The sequence below is a fragment of the Aythya ferina genome (assembly GCF_964211825.1).
Source record: "Aythya ferina genome assembly, chromosome: 9".
NCBI lineage: Eukaryota > Metazoa > Chordata > Aves > Anseriformes > Anatidae > Aythya > Aythya ferina.
In genome coordinates, this window is record NC_140305.1 from 12,175,437 (window position 1) to 12,189,303 (window position 13,867).

General features: G+C 44.3%; 1 protein-coding gene across 5 annotated transcripts in view; it reads left to right on the forward strand.

The window, feature by feature from the left end:
- The first annotated feature begins 4,747 nt into the window (after window positions 1–4,747).
- MAP3K13 (mitogen-activated protein kinase kinase kinase 13) overlaps window positions 4,748–13,867 on the forward strand; it is a 72,442-nt gene continuing 63,322 nt past the window's right edge. Inside the window, exons 1-3 of one of the 5 annotated variants that reach the window (XM_084529867.1) lie at window positions 4,748–4,874; window positions 11,452–11,536; window positions 12,717–12,833. The gene's annotated coding sequence lies outside the window, so the exon portion shown is untranslated. Of the gene's footprint in view, window positions 4,875–4,944; window positions 5,118–6,090; window positions 6,170–11,451; window positions 11,537–12,716; window positions 12,834–13,867 lie in introns of those variants that run through there. The other 4 variants (XM_084529868.1, XM_084529863.1, XM_084529864.1 and 1 more) reach the window with 4 other exon arrangements.

Below are 13,867 nucleotides of genomic sequence, written 5' to 3' on the forward strand. Positions count from 1 at the left end.
TGGGCAGAAGGGCTGCAGCTCCTTCCACTGGTGTGGAACAGGTATAGGTAATTATAGAACGTGATTTATGTGTCTGGAAGGTTCTGTATGAATATACGGTCTTCTTTCACAGCAACTGCTGCCTTTCTTGTTCTATGTGGCAGATCACTACAACTCTTTGTTCATTTGTTAAGCAAGATAGAAAACAAAATCAGGAATAATGCTCTGCAATTTGCTTGTAAAACAGTGTATTCTGGGAGTTTACAAAAATGCCGTAACCTGTGCCGTGCAGTTGTAGGAGCTGACTGATCTACTGTTTTTTTTATTAACCAGAACAAAATCAAAGATCACTCTGATTAGTTGTACTTTCTGTTTATAATTTACAGGTCTATTTTTCTTGTCCTTTAATAATGTAACCAGCATAGTTGTAACAAAGCAGGACCCTTCTGAGCATGAATAAACACGGAAGAAAACAGTTTTCAGGAACAGAAGGCTCTGTGACTTTACAAATTCATAGAAAGGTTCCAGTAAATGTTTAAGGTTTGTTGTTTTAAGCTTTCTGTTTGCCTTTTATTTCTTTTAAAGACAGAGTTTGGTAACAAGAAGACAAAGTTTATTTAAGTTTATATGGTAGAGAGAATTAAAGTCTTCAGAGCTTTCTGTCAAATACTTAATGTGTTCTGTGCCGAGTTGTACAAGGACTAAGTGCAAGGGCCTGAGCTTAAATGCAAACCTCAAAATGCAATTTCAAACCAGAAGAGAAAGAAGGGTGCATGGGCAGGCCCCAGATTAAGCGTCTTGGTGTTTGTATTTTTTTGTTTGTTTGTTGCTTTCCCCCCACCCCTTAGCTGTTTTCACAGCAGTCTGATCCAAGGCAATGCAGCCCTGCGGTATCTGATCTGATCTTGAGCACAGACAGCTGTGGGAAGAGGCTGCAGAGCCAGTTGGTGCAGTTAACCTTGACAAAATGTAATCAAGACAATCAAGTTTCTTTCTGCAAGCTCTTGAGAAATTCACCAAGAGCTTGTACAGATAGCCAGAGCTTCTAAGGCTCTTTCACGTGGAGCAGTGCTCTTCCCTCCAGACTGCCTGGCAGTTTGTACCTTGATGAAAAACAGCTGTTGGCTATAAAGCCATGAGATGTGGTAACAGCTTTCTTAGCCTGCCAAAAGAAAACATACCTAAAATACAGCTAAACTGGAATCTCAAAAATAGCTCATGTTCATGTTCTGCTAAAGACAGTCCTGGTCTTGTCTGCCTCTGCAACAGCTGATGCCATTGCAGAAGTAAACTATGATTATGTGAAGGCTTAATCTTGTGCAAAAAAAGACCAAGTAACTGAAGGTTTGCTCTCAACAGAACAAGAAGGCAGGGAGATAGTGGCGGATGTTCCTGTGAGCATTGTTGTGTTTTGTCAGCCCTTTGTTTACTGGTCTTTTGCCTACATAGTAGAGGTGTATCTCACAAGATACACCACGTGCCCACTGCAGTTCTGGAGAAGTGAAAAGCTTTTCAAAAGGGGAATAACAATTCCTTAGAGACTCCATTACGAGAAATGGAAATGAGGAATATTCACCGAAGGACAGATTTCAATGAATATGGATGTTGTGTTCTGTCTGCCACCCCCCAGCATGTGCTGTGGTAAAGAAAAAGAACTCTGCTTCTTCTTGAGTTGGAGTACCACGAGTCTGGCAAGTCTCCTACAACCTCCTGGGATCATCAGCCTTGCTCAGAAAGTGCTGAACGATACAAAGAAATGCTTTACAGGAGGCTCAGGTTAATTTTTATTCCAGCTTACTGTTAATCCATGGTACTTCAGAAGATGCAGCTTGATTTGCTATAAACTTATTCACATGGAAAAAAAAATCCTGAAAAATGATTATTAGACTAGTTGAAAAAAAGATGTCCATCTCTGGCCCCAAAGGCATTTGAAAAGAAGGGACTGCAGTGATGTTGTATCAGCTGCAGGAGCAGTGGACTTCTGCTGAAACTACTGAGGAATATGGGAGATCCAGCTAGCTGCACTGCACAATCCAAGCTGAGTTTTGTGGTAAAACCCATGGCTGCACTGATGGGGAGGGAGCTCTGAAAACTTACTTGATCTTGACAGCAACTGGTCTAAACAATGGGTTTAAATTACCCTCTGCTGTTGAAGTGGTAAGAGGGCCTGCTGAATTCAACAACTGTTTTCTGCTTTTCTTCTTACAGCTAAGATTATTGGGGGACTAGATTATTTGGGTAGATTATTTTCTGTAAAAAACAGCTGCTGATCTACTCACCTCTGATCTTTTGTCTGGTACACTGTCCTCTGCTCCAGGCTACCACCTTTCTTACCATCTATGGTAAAAACAATATTGGTAAACATCTGGTCATCAAATAGTTTTCAAAGGCTTCTTTGGTTATGCCCACCCTGATGTGACCTCCTCTGCTAACTGTAAGGTCCTTTTCTAAACTGTTTCCCAAAACAGTGAGCTGGAGTTCACGGCCTCAGGGCTGGCAGATGTAACTTTGAAAGGCGCAGCTGGAGTAAGCGCAGCAACTACATCTACACAAGATGTGCTCCAAGACATACTGTGGGCTGTAAAATATCACCCTATCCTAAACTTCAGATTTCCACTGCAGAACCTCAGCTGTAGAAGGCTGTTCAGTTGTAGGAGGTTGTTTTAGCAATGAGCCACTTCATGTGATAGGCATATTTAAAAACTTCTCCTCCCTTCTGGGCATCTTCTTAGGCTTTTTTTCCTTTAGTGTAAAAGGTTTTAGATGCCTTGAAAACTTCACCTCCTGTTCTGTCTCCCAGACCACGGCTAGGCTTAATTATAAATGCAGTATTTATCACTGTTAATAGGTGCTTAAAACCAGGGCTGTAGGTGCAGCACAGTTGTACCTCCGGTAAGTCACCACTGCTGTGTGCCCCTCAAAACAAGCAGCTCCTTTCTGTTGAGATGTGTGTGGAGAGCACAGTGAGACAGTGTTCAGGGCAGGACAGCTAGTTGTCATATGGAGGCTTTGCTCTGTACTTTGTCTTCTTGAAATCACGAGCTACCCCTCTAAAAATCCCCAAGTCTGTCTTTTTTTTTTTTTTTTTTTTTAATACATAAACATGCAAAGCAAAAGCCATTGACACTTGTGCACACACAAAGCTGCTGTAACATATTTGTTAGCAATGTGCAAAACCACGATGTTTTCCATCAAGTCAGTGCCCTGTTCAGCATTTATTTCCCTCTCTATTGTTCTGCACATACAAGCCATTTTAAGATTGAAATGATCGCTTTTAAGATAATTTAAAATTAACAATCTGCCAGAACAATCTTACGTTGTTCTGGCAGTGAGAACTCATTATCAGTTGTGTGCAATGGTCCAAACCTATTTCCTTTCATATTTAAGCTCGGATAATTGCATGGTTTCAAAGCAACACCTTCTGGCAAGCCGCGGTATTGCTTGTGCCGGCAGACACCTTCCTCTTGGAGTTACTTGGGACAAAACAGCGGCAGCACAGTGGCCTTCAGAGATGGTCCCTGGTTGCTTAGCGAGCGCGATGCAGTCTGATTGACTTGATTACTGCGGCTTCCACCGGCAGAGAAATACACACGGGGAGCGTTTTCCAGATTTTTTTTTGGGTGAGCAAACATAAGCACTTAGTGTTGTCACACAGATAGAGTTGTCTTTTTTGTTTGTTTATACTACGCAGGCTAGTTTACAGGGAATAGTATCACCCAAAACAATACAGGACTTCATTCAAAAAATGGAAGTCCATGCACAAACGATGCTTGCTATCACGTCTGTATATTAATGTAGACATTAGTGGTCCTTCTTACTTTTCCTTCTTATTTTACTCCCTTCTACAGCTCACTGTAAAACTGACTGGCAGAAAATTGAAGTGTGAATGAAAATTCAGAACATTTTCAGAAAACATTATTAATTAAAGTATCAGTTCGGGGTACCCTAGTCCACTAGCATTGAAGCAATGCCATTGTCCTTATGAACAAGCAAAAATACTATGATGTGGAATCATTGCAGAAAAGCACTAATGAAGATTACAGTTCCCGTAGAATCTACACACGGTTTAAGCATTGTTGTAAGGTGTTAGTATCACCATGAGACATCAGACATAAGCAAATGGGAATCAGACGTGAGGAACTCCAGGGGATTTATACAGAAGGCTGAGATACGATGTAAATGTTCATATACACACTATAAATAAAAGCGACACAAGCAGTTGTAGAGGGACATTTCTTCAAGGAGACAACAAAATCGTCAATAACGATGATAGAAAGATACACAGAATCAATCAGTGTTTCTGCTCCCTGTTCCAGGCTGCAGGATGACTGCAGATGTACCACTAACAAAACTGCAGTAAAGTCCAGCGGTGAAGCACGATGTTAAAAGCACCTGTCCAAGACTGACATCTTAATACCCACTTTGGCTACATAGGCTGCATCCTAACATTTTGGGAGGACTGGTGCGACAGTTTGGCTTTTTGGGCTGGCGTCACCAGCTGTCTCCAACAGCAGGGGAAACCTCAGGTCCTGCGAAAACCATCAGCGTGAGGAACGCCAGCTTCGGGTGACATTTCCCGTAGCCCCCTCCCTGGTGCTGCATCTGCCGTAAACCCTCACAAAGAAATATAAACAGTCACAAATGCTGGGAAGGCCTCGGGGGGAAGGGAAAGGGGGACAGGGGCTGCTCTCAGCTCCCAGCCCCCGGCCCGGCCGTTCCCGGGGTCCCTGCGCGGCCCCAAGATGTCGGCGGCTGCCGGCCCACGGCTGCGCCCTGCCGGCGGCGCGGCCCCGGAAGCGGCGGGGCGGTGCTCGGGGGCCCGGCCCGGCGGGGCGGTGCTGTACCGAGCCGTGCAGAGCCGAGCCGAGCCGCCGGCTTCGGGACACCGTGCCCAGGTAACGGGGGTGGCCGGGGTGAGGGCGGCGGGGATAGGGCTGGGTGCTGCTGCCCGCTTGGGGGTGGCGTGGGGCGGCACGGCGCGGAGCCCCGGTGCCCCCCGGTCCCTCCCGGTTGTCTCGCAGCGCTCCCCGCTTGCCCCCCGGTGTCCCTCCCGCAGTGAAAGCAGCATTTTGGCGTCCCTGGGAGCTTCCCCCCGGGGCAGGAGCTGTTTCTCAGTCCCACGGAGAAGCGAGGTGCCGGTAAGGAGCTCTCGAGGCAGGTGTGGCAGGGGATGGTCTCCCCCGTCCCCGGGAAGGAGGCAGCGCTCAGCCAGCTCTTTGCACAGGATCCGGAGCAAATCGTCTCCGAGTTAAGGCTGTGGCGTCTGTCGCGACCCTGTCGGAGCAAAACGTATCGCAGGCGATCGGCGGGTCAAAATAAGTCCGCGCGGGCTGCTGTGGGTTTGTGCCGTGCTCAGTTAAAAAAGTGCAGGCAGTAATTTTGGTGCTTCTCTCTCGTGGCAAGTTTGGAAGAGCGAAAGGGGCGGCTTTAGCTGGCACCTTGCCTGGCCTCAGCTGATGAAGGGAGAGCAGGGGTAGTGGCGTGAGGGGAGGTGGCCCCTGGCCTCCCCGCGGGCACAGCCTGCTGCCTCCAGCCCGTTTTTGTGAGGGGGATGGAGATGGGAGCAAACAGTGTACTTGCAAGCCTTGTGCAATGAAAATGAAGTTTTGGGAGTAAATGGTCAGGATCTGTCATCCTCCTTTTATGGGAGTTTTGCGGCTTGAATCTACTAAGATCACATTGTGGCTTCATTTGCGTTTCTCATGTCCTCTGGTTACATGACTTCACAGCTAGACTGGTCTTAGCACACTGATCGTGTTGTCAAAGCAGAGCAAAAAAAATAAAATAAAGAGAAATGCTTTCAGCAGTCATTCTGAGGTGTTTTTGAACCCTGACCTGACAGCTCCAAGCAGCCTGGGAGATGCGAAATCTTGTGTTTCTGGGAACTGTCAGGAAGGGTGGGAGGTGATGTGGAGGTGGCCCTGTGCGCCTCTTTCCTGCTCTCCAACTACCCAGTTTCATTGCCTCTTGTGTGCAGCAGGTATCAAGGGTTGTGTGGCCGGCTGGGTTCGTATCTGGCCAGCAATTAGCACCAGATAGAAAGCGAAGTGAGCGAGCTGACCGGCTGCCTGTAGTGCTGCTGGTGCCTGTAGAAGGGAGAGGCAGGCCCGCCCATTGAGGCTGGGGCATGGCTCAAAATCAGTTAAGCTGCTCGTGGAAGTGCACCCTGAGGCTGCGGTTCCTTGGACAGGTGAGCTGGCCAAGTGGTTCTGTTTTATTATCTTCTGAGACTGGAAGATCTTGTTCCCTGTTCACCTCCAGGTCCTAGTCAGGACATTTAGGTAAAAGTTCTGCAGTACTGTCTGCCTCCTTGTTTCACGATGTGGCTGATAGTCTCAGCCTCCTCACGCCTGACTTTTTTCAGGAAATAAACTAAATCAAACTAAAATGCTTCTACTTCTTTAAAAAAAAAAAAAAAAGTTACTTTTTTTTAAGGATGGCATAAAAGTTACTTTTTTTTTTTTTTTTTAAAGATGGCGTACATGTTACCTTGAGTATACAGGGCTAGAAATGTAGCATCGCAGAATTTTAGAAATGTACCTGTAGTAATTATCCAGTAACTGCACTAGACTCATGGTTGAAACAGGTGTTCAGTTTCAGAGAACAAAAGCAGTTCTTGGTAAACGCAAAGATAGGAGTACTTGCCAAAAAAATAAGTAAACTGTGCTTAGATACAGAAAACAGGTGGATAAACAATTGAAATGTAGTAAACAGGTAATTTTAGTCTCAGTTGCTGTGTTTTGATCTGAACTTTGTTTCATGAGTGGTTTGAGAAAGATCTCTGCCTGGAAATATCACAAAAGATGAGAATATTAGCAGTAGTTTACTTTAGAGGCATACAAGGAATAATTCTGGGATCTAACCAAATCGGTTACACTTAAAAAATCAGCTGAAATCTGTGCTAGCACAGATTTCCGTAGATTTATCCAAATATTATTGGAGAATATATACTTCTTGTAAAGCTGAAGAGCTTTACATAAGAGTTTGTGATAAAGTTCAATAGCAGAATTGCAGTGGTAAAGTGGTTGAAAAAGTGCTGAGTTTTTCTTAATTTGTAAACGATTTCTGAACTGTTTCTTCTGCCCCTCTCTTGAACCTGTTCTGGAGTATACATCACATTGCTCAGAAATTGCAATATGCTTCTGTGGGAATGTTTTCTTTTAGGTCATTTATTAAGATTATTAGAACTGAATCTTAGCTGCTGTTTGTGTAGAATTTGTCCATACAACTTCTCATAAAGAAGATAAATCGCCATTTGTTATTCTTGGTGAGAAAAGATAGTGTAAGATTTAATAAGCTACTGTATCATACTCTAGGTGGGTCCCTGCGGTACAGTGCCCAAGTTAAATATTTACCTGCTGTATAGGACTTTGGCCCTGCGTAACCCTTGCCAAACACCAGCACTGTAGCCAGAAGGAAAGCAGCGAAGATAATGGCATGGTAAAACTTGTCCCCGTCTAGACTGGAGCCGGTCTTGCTGGGCACAGAGACAGCGAGTGGTCACAGCGGGCTCAGCCTGGTAACACTTGTAATGATAAACCCGGAGTCTCAACACCTTATGTCTGTCTTTCCTGTCTCCACGGAAAATAAACATTAATTAAAATGGCATTTCAAGAAAAGTATGAAGTGAAAATATAAAAAATATATATCTTTTTTTTTTTTTTTAGTGTTTTTTAGCTAAGGAAGCATCAACCATCACACAGTGTGCTCTTGTTGAGTGCTGGTGGGCTCTGCTGCAGGGGGTGGCGACAGCCCCTCTCTGTCACTCTGTAGGTAGTGAAATGATGGGAATCTGCGGTCTCCTAGCTGCTGGCACGTCTGGTGATCCTTTCTGGTCTTGCTCTTGTTTGTACTTAAACATACCTTTAGCTGGAGGAAATTCTGTGTGCCAGTAGAGAGTGCAGAGGCCTGGGGCTTCTGAGGCCATTCCTTCCAGCACAGAAGACTCTTTGTTTCTTTTTACAAACATTATCATTTTTGGAGAAAAAAAAAACAACACATTTCTCTTTCTTGTAAAGATTCCCTTTAAAATAGGAACTAAGCAAAAGCAGTTGAGTATTTTGGGCCTGCTCCATGCCTCTCTTCTTGCTGTTGTAGGCTTTTTTGCAAAGGTCTAAAATCTGGTTGATAAACTGCCTTGAAAAGGGAGGAATTCCTCTGGAACTGATGAGATTAGATGTGTTCCTCGGTGATGTGGCATGTTTCATTCTTGAGTGCTTTGCTATGGGGAGCTCAGCATGTGACGCTGAAAGCTGTATAATAGAGAACTCATTTTTCTAGCTGAGAGGCTTTGTAAGTGGGAGGCGTCTTAGACTTTATTTGCTAGTGGGGAATAGGAGCTTCCAGCTAGTCAGAGGTTGGTACCAAAAAAAAACCCACCCAAAACAACAAACAATACCAAAAATAACTAGTTATGCATGGTGCTTTAGGTGAAGGAATTTCTGCATGCCTTAGTGGTAAAATGTTTTTGAATTATTTACATGGGGGATAATAAGTTATTTTATTTTTTTTGTTTGTTTTGTTTTGGTAAGTCTGGTTCACTGTCAGAATCCAATTCTGGGAAGATTTCCATGCTATCGGAATGACGTTGGGTTTGTCATGGGGACTGGGACTTCATTTGCTTCAGTTGTTTTGGTTCAACAGAAGAAACGTTTTGATTTAGATGTAGGATTGGGTTGGTAAGCCCTGCCTTTTTACTAACTCGTTTTGAAGCTGTTTCCCTAGATGTGATGGACTTGAATCGCCCCTGGCTCAGTCTGTGCGTGTTCTGGAACATGCATCACAGAGCTGTCTGAGAGAGCCTGTGCAGTGAGAGGTCGCTCGGGTTTTTAGTGTTTGTCATCTTTTACTGCTTTGGGAGTTTAATGCAGCAATGTGGTTCACCTCAGGTGTGTTTATATTAAAATCTTGGTTTCAAAGGTGCGTGGATGCTTAGCGAAACCGAGATCAGGATTTAGTCTGACCTCCAGATGGTGGTCAGAGGATTACTTCAAGAGCTGATTATGAGAGTGTTCTTTGTATAAGTCCCATGCCTAACTGAATAGTTACATCACAAAGATTTTTCTTTAATGACTCATCAGGCAATTTAGTGTGTGTGGGGAAAAAACTCTTAACTTTCTGATGAAACTTGTTTTTCCTTTAGCCCATCTGGCTCATACTGAGCTGTACCCCAGCACTTGCAGGCTATTTTAGTGAGTGTTCATTTCCTGACTCTGAAAATGACATCTATAGTATCTTTGTTGTCTGGATATCTTTCCCTGCATGTGTGGCCTACATTTGTCCTTGCATTCATCTGCTGAGTGAGCGTACTGCTGCGGTGGGAACTGTGAGCAAAGCCCATTGTTCACGGTGGATTTAGATGTAGACTCCGCTGCAAGAGCGCGTGTGATTTTTGAAGTTCCCTAGTGGAGAAGGTAGCCAGCATGCCCAGCTTCAGAGCCAAGCCAAGGGGAACGTACCAGCACAAGCAGCAAGTTGATGAGAAACAGATTTGCCCGACAAGTCACAGGTACAGGCTGATGCCCTGGCTCCTGCAGCTCCGGGTTGCTGCTGGCGTGCTCATGCGGCTGCACGGTCGCCGTCTCATTTGGTGCCTGCTGCTGTGGCCACTGCAGTTTGGGCCTTTGCTGTGTGTCAGGATGGGTCAGTGCTGGAAGGGGTGAAGTTTCCTCAGTTATCAGTCCCTGCGTACCACTTGGGTGCTGCTGGAAGAGCAGTTTCCCACTGGTGCTGTGTTTCTAGCACTGTTGCTGGCTTCACATCAGCCCAACACTCGAGTGTTGGAGGAGGTGGAGGAGTTGGGCTCTCATGCAGGTGGCCAAGGGCCACAGCAGGTAGCAGACTGACTTCTGACTTCTCCTTAACATCCTTTGTTTTCCGACTGTTTGTCTTAACGACAACCTGAATGCTGAAGTTCGTGGTGTTGCTCAGTGGCACCATGACTCCCCTCAGGGAATGAGAAATGTTTACAGGGCTTTTAGTCACTGCTGCTGGGAGCGCTTCTCTCTCCCCGTGCCTTCCCAGGTGGAGGTTAGCACAGCTTATAGGTGAGTAGGAGTACTTTGACCTTCTGGTTCACTTATAAATACAGTACTTTTTTATGGTTTATTTACATTCCTCAAGGTACTGTGCCCTGTAGTTTCGATGTAATTGCCTGTCTGTAATGGGAGGAAATACTGCTGCTGGTTAACTGATGTGTTGTGCTTCTGTGCTTAGAGACTCCTCCTGCAACCCAGGGGGCAGAAAATTGTTCAAAAGTGTCAGCTGTGAGCAAGGAGATGATTTTTTGTGTTCAATAATCCCTTGCTCATTCCTGGGGGCAAGAACTGCTGGGGAGAAATAATGCAACCTGTGCATGGGAGTTGTTCAGTACAGTTATGTCTGGGGGCTCGGTAAGATGACCAGGTAGCCAGTTGACTGAAGAGGACTGTATGTCTGACCCCAAATACGCTGGGACTGTATGTCTGACCCCAAACAGGCTGCTCCTCAGGGTTCTGCAAGATGTGATGTGTTGTGGTGCCTCAAATAATGGATGGATGCTCTTGTTGATTCCCTCCTGGCCAAGGGATCCTGGACCCTTCTGCCTATTTTGTGGGAGGCCCACATGGTTACAGGACCAAGAGACAGCTCAAACTTCAGATTCATGTATTGGATTGCACAGACTGAGTGCCAGATCGTTCTTGACACTTAAAACGGTCTGCTTTTTCTCCAGTAAGAGAGTATCATTTTTACAAAGAAAAATGTTAGTAGAAAGCTTGCCCGGCCAAAAGGCTGGCTTCCCTTTGTGTTCAATGAGTTCACTGTCTCTTTCAGAGCTTAGAATACTTCATACTCCTCATTTCTTATTCTTTCCCAGTAAGTCATGCTCTTTCCTGTTTGTAAGATTTCATTTCAGTCTTTTTTTGAAACCTCACATCTCCAAGGCATAGATGCTATACACTTGTTTCCCAACACCTATTGCATGTTGAGAGAATACTTTTTTGCTTAATTAGAGGACAAAATTTTTCCAGATGCTCTTTGAAATCACTACTGAGAGAGCGAGGCTATTGCCAGAGTCACTTGGAGGTGCATTAGAGACTCTCAGGAGCTTGTTTATGCTGTGTGATGAGAGATATTCCTTGTCATCTTTTCCCCCGGGCCAGTTTAAATTATGCTGATAGTATTAATGAAGAACGCTTCCAAGTCTGATATCACTCCGAACACACCTCCAGGTTTTTGCTGTAGATACTTACCAAGCACTGGGATTTTGCAGAGTCATCCAGGAATGAAACTGCATTTTGTTGAGCTGTACTAGGATTGTGGTTTGCATGGAGGACTCTGATGCTTATTTCTGGATTCTCCGAGTGAGTAGCTCCAAGCAGGGCTCTGCAAGCATGCTGTGTGCACTCAGTTACCTGAGGAAAGTTGCTTTGAAGAGGCTGACATTCTTTAATCTATGTTGCTTGACACTCCACTCTCCTTCTCTTTTTGCAGTTCTTTCAAACTCCAGCAGCCAGGTGAGAAGAACTGTGAGTCTGGGACGTATGCAAAGCCTCTGTACCTGTAAGCCTGCAAAGAGGTATGGGGCTTGCCCTGCAGATACAGCCAAGGGGGGAAAAGCTCTTGGGAAGATCACATCCCAAGCAGTGGAGTGTGGCAGCTGAGCTGTAGTTCTTGGGAAGTAGCTGTGTTTTCCTAGGCTTCCTGCCTGGTGGGAACCTTGAGAATGTGACCTGAGTAAACTAGAACAGATGGAGGGTTTCACTGCCCTGAATAGCATTGTGACTTTTTCATGGACGCTTGCAAAAGGGCAGGCTACAGAATATTGATAACAGGAACTGCAGGACATGCTGTGTTGAATTTTTATCTGCCTAAATAGCTGCTAGTCCAATTCCATTAATGCTTGCATATTTAATAAACTTTTAATGTTGGATTTTAATGAGTTGGCAGTTATCTCTGAACATCCAGCTGCAGCAGTCACACAGTTGAGGAGGCTCTCAAATGCAGATTTTTTTCAGAAGACGTGGCCTTTTCTTGGGCAGGCAGCACTTCACAGGCCATAGCATGCTTTGCTTTAGCCTGTGCTGATGATGTGCTTCAACAATGAATTTCCTAATGGGGGAACTTTTGTGGGGGAGGAATCTTAAAAAGCTGAGTGTAAGAGAACATGACCTTGGTTAATCTCACAGTGAACCATTTATCTACCTGGGTTAATTCTTGCCGGAGATCTAAATGTTTTGGCTGCAAAATGGGGCCTGTTAAGGAATTTGTTTCTAATGTGGCATTTGCTCATTTACAATCCAAATGTTTTGGATTTGTCTTTTCAGCTTTATTTTCAAACATCTGTCCAACTCCTCAAAACACCAAACAGGGTTGAAAGTGCCCTCATTGTGCAGCACAGTTGTACTTGAGTGTCCCTAATGAGGTTAAGGAAGCTAATCTATTGTTGATGAGACCTTGGTGAAACTGAGCAGAAAAGTTCAGTGTTAGTGTTTCCAAGATAAGCCCAACATTCTCAGTTTGCTACTTTAACATAGATATTAAATACATAAACCGTGAGGGTTGCAGAGGTAAAGATTGGAGCCTTTACTGCCATTTGTCAGCATAGCTGTTCAGTAACTGGAGCCACCAGTTTGGTTTCAGGTGACCTTTCAGTATGTGCCAGGTAAAAAGCAGGAAAAACGTAATGTTTATGTAACACAGTACTGCTGTCTGTGAGAGAGCTGTATTTTAAACAGAGGTTCTTTTTATATCTCCAGAATACCAGTTTCTGAGAGGAACGGCAAAGAAATTTAACTGCAAAAACTGATGGACCATTGCATCTTCCAAAATGAGCCTTTTCACGCTTTTCTACTGGGAGCTAGAATGTCGTGAAGGTGAGTAGGTTTTGTCTGTGACGGATGAACTGTTTAATGTCTTGGGCCCTGACCATGAGTTTTCTCAGAGTTAAGACAGCCCTCGATTCAGCTTAGTGTGCACAGGAAAGGCACAGCCCATGGAAGCATATTTGTGAGGCGACTTATTTTGTCATTGGAAGAAATATCTAGGAAGCAGGTATATTTTCTGCCTTGTCCATTAATTATCATTAATTTGGAAACTCTTGAAGAAATGGAGTGCTTAGTGAAAGAGGTAAACCATGGGAAAGAGCATGGATATTTTTTGGAGGGTGGAGGATGAACAAGTGTTTTACTTGCAGGATGAGGAAGTTAAGTTTGAAAGACAAATTTCAGTTTGCTGAATGTATTAAATTAGGTAAGGCTTTTTCAAGTTCTGTTCCAGTCATACCTCAAGTGATGTTATCAGCATTCAGAGTAGCTGAAGAAGGCTGCCTGCTGTCACAGACAATAAGTTAATATCCCCAAAGTAAAGAACATAGTGCTTCAATGAAATTAAATCCATTTTATTTTGTAGAGTTTGTGGTATCTTTTTGTTATTTTTGTACTCATACCCTCTAGGGCTGTAGGCAGTGACCGTGCAGTATTGTTTTAAAATCCTTTAATAACAGAAATCAAAATGGGAAGTCACAAACAGTTGAGGTTTAAAACATCTTGATTTAGACTTTACTGTCACTTTATGTAAACACATACAAGGAAGCCGTGAGTCTGTGTAAGTCCAAGTTTGCTTGCCTAGTGGTATCAATTGTGATTAATTTACTTAGGCTAGTAAAGTTGCTTTTCTGTTAGTTAGCTTATTGATAATTACATTTTCTCTCTTTTTAATATGAACTGCCCAGAACTGATGAACTCAAAGCTAATACTGCAGTGTGAAAGGTGAAAAATGCATCTAGGTGTTTGCCAGCTGTCATTCGGTCTGCGTGGAAATTGTTTCAAAATGCCCAGTGCTGGAGTCACAGGCCTCCCGTGTGTGAATACTGCACACTGTGGGAAGAAAGCCTGCTAGAAGTTCAGCC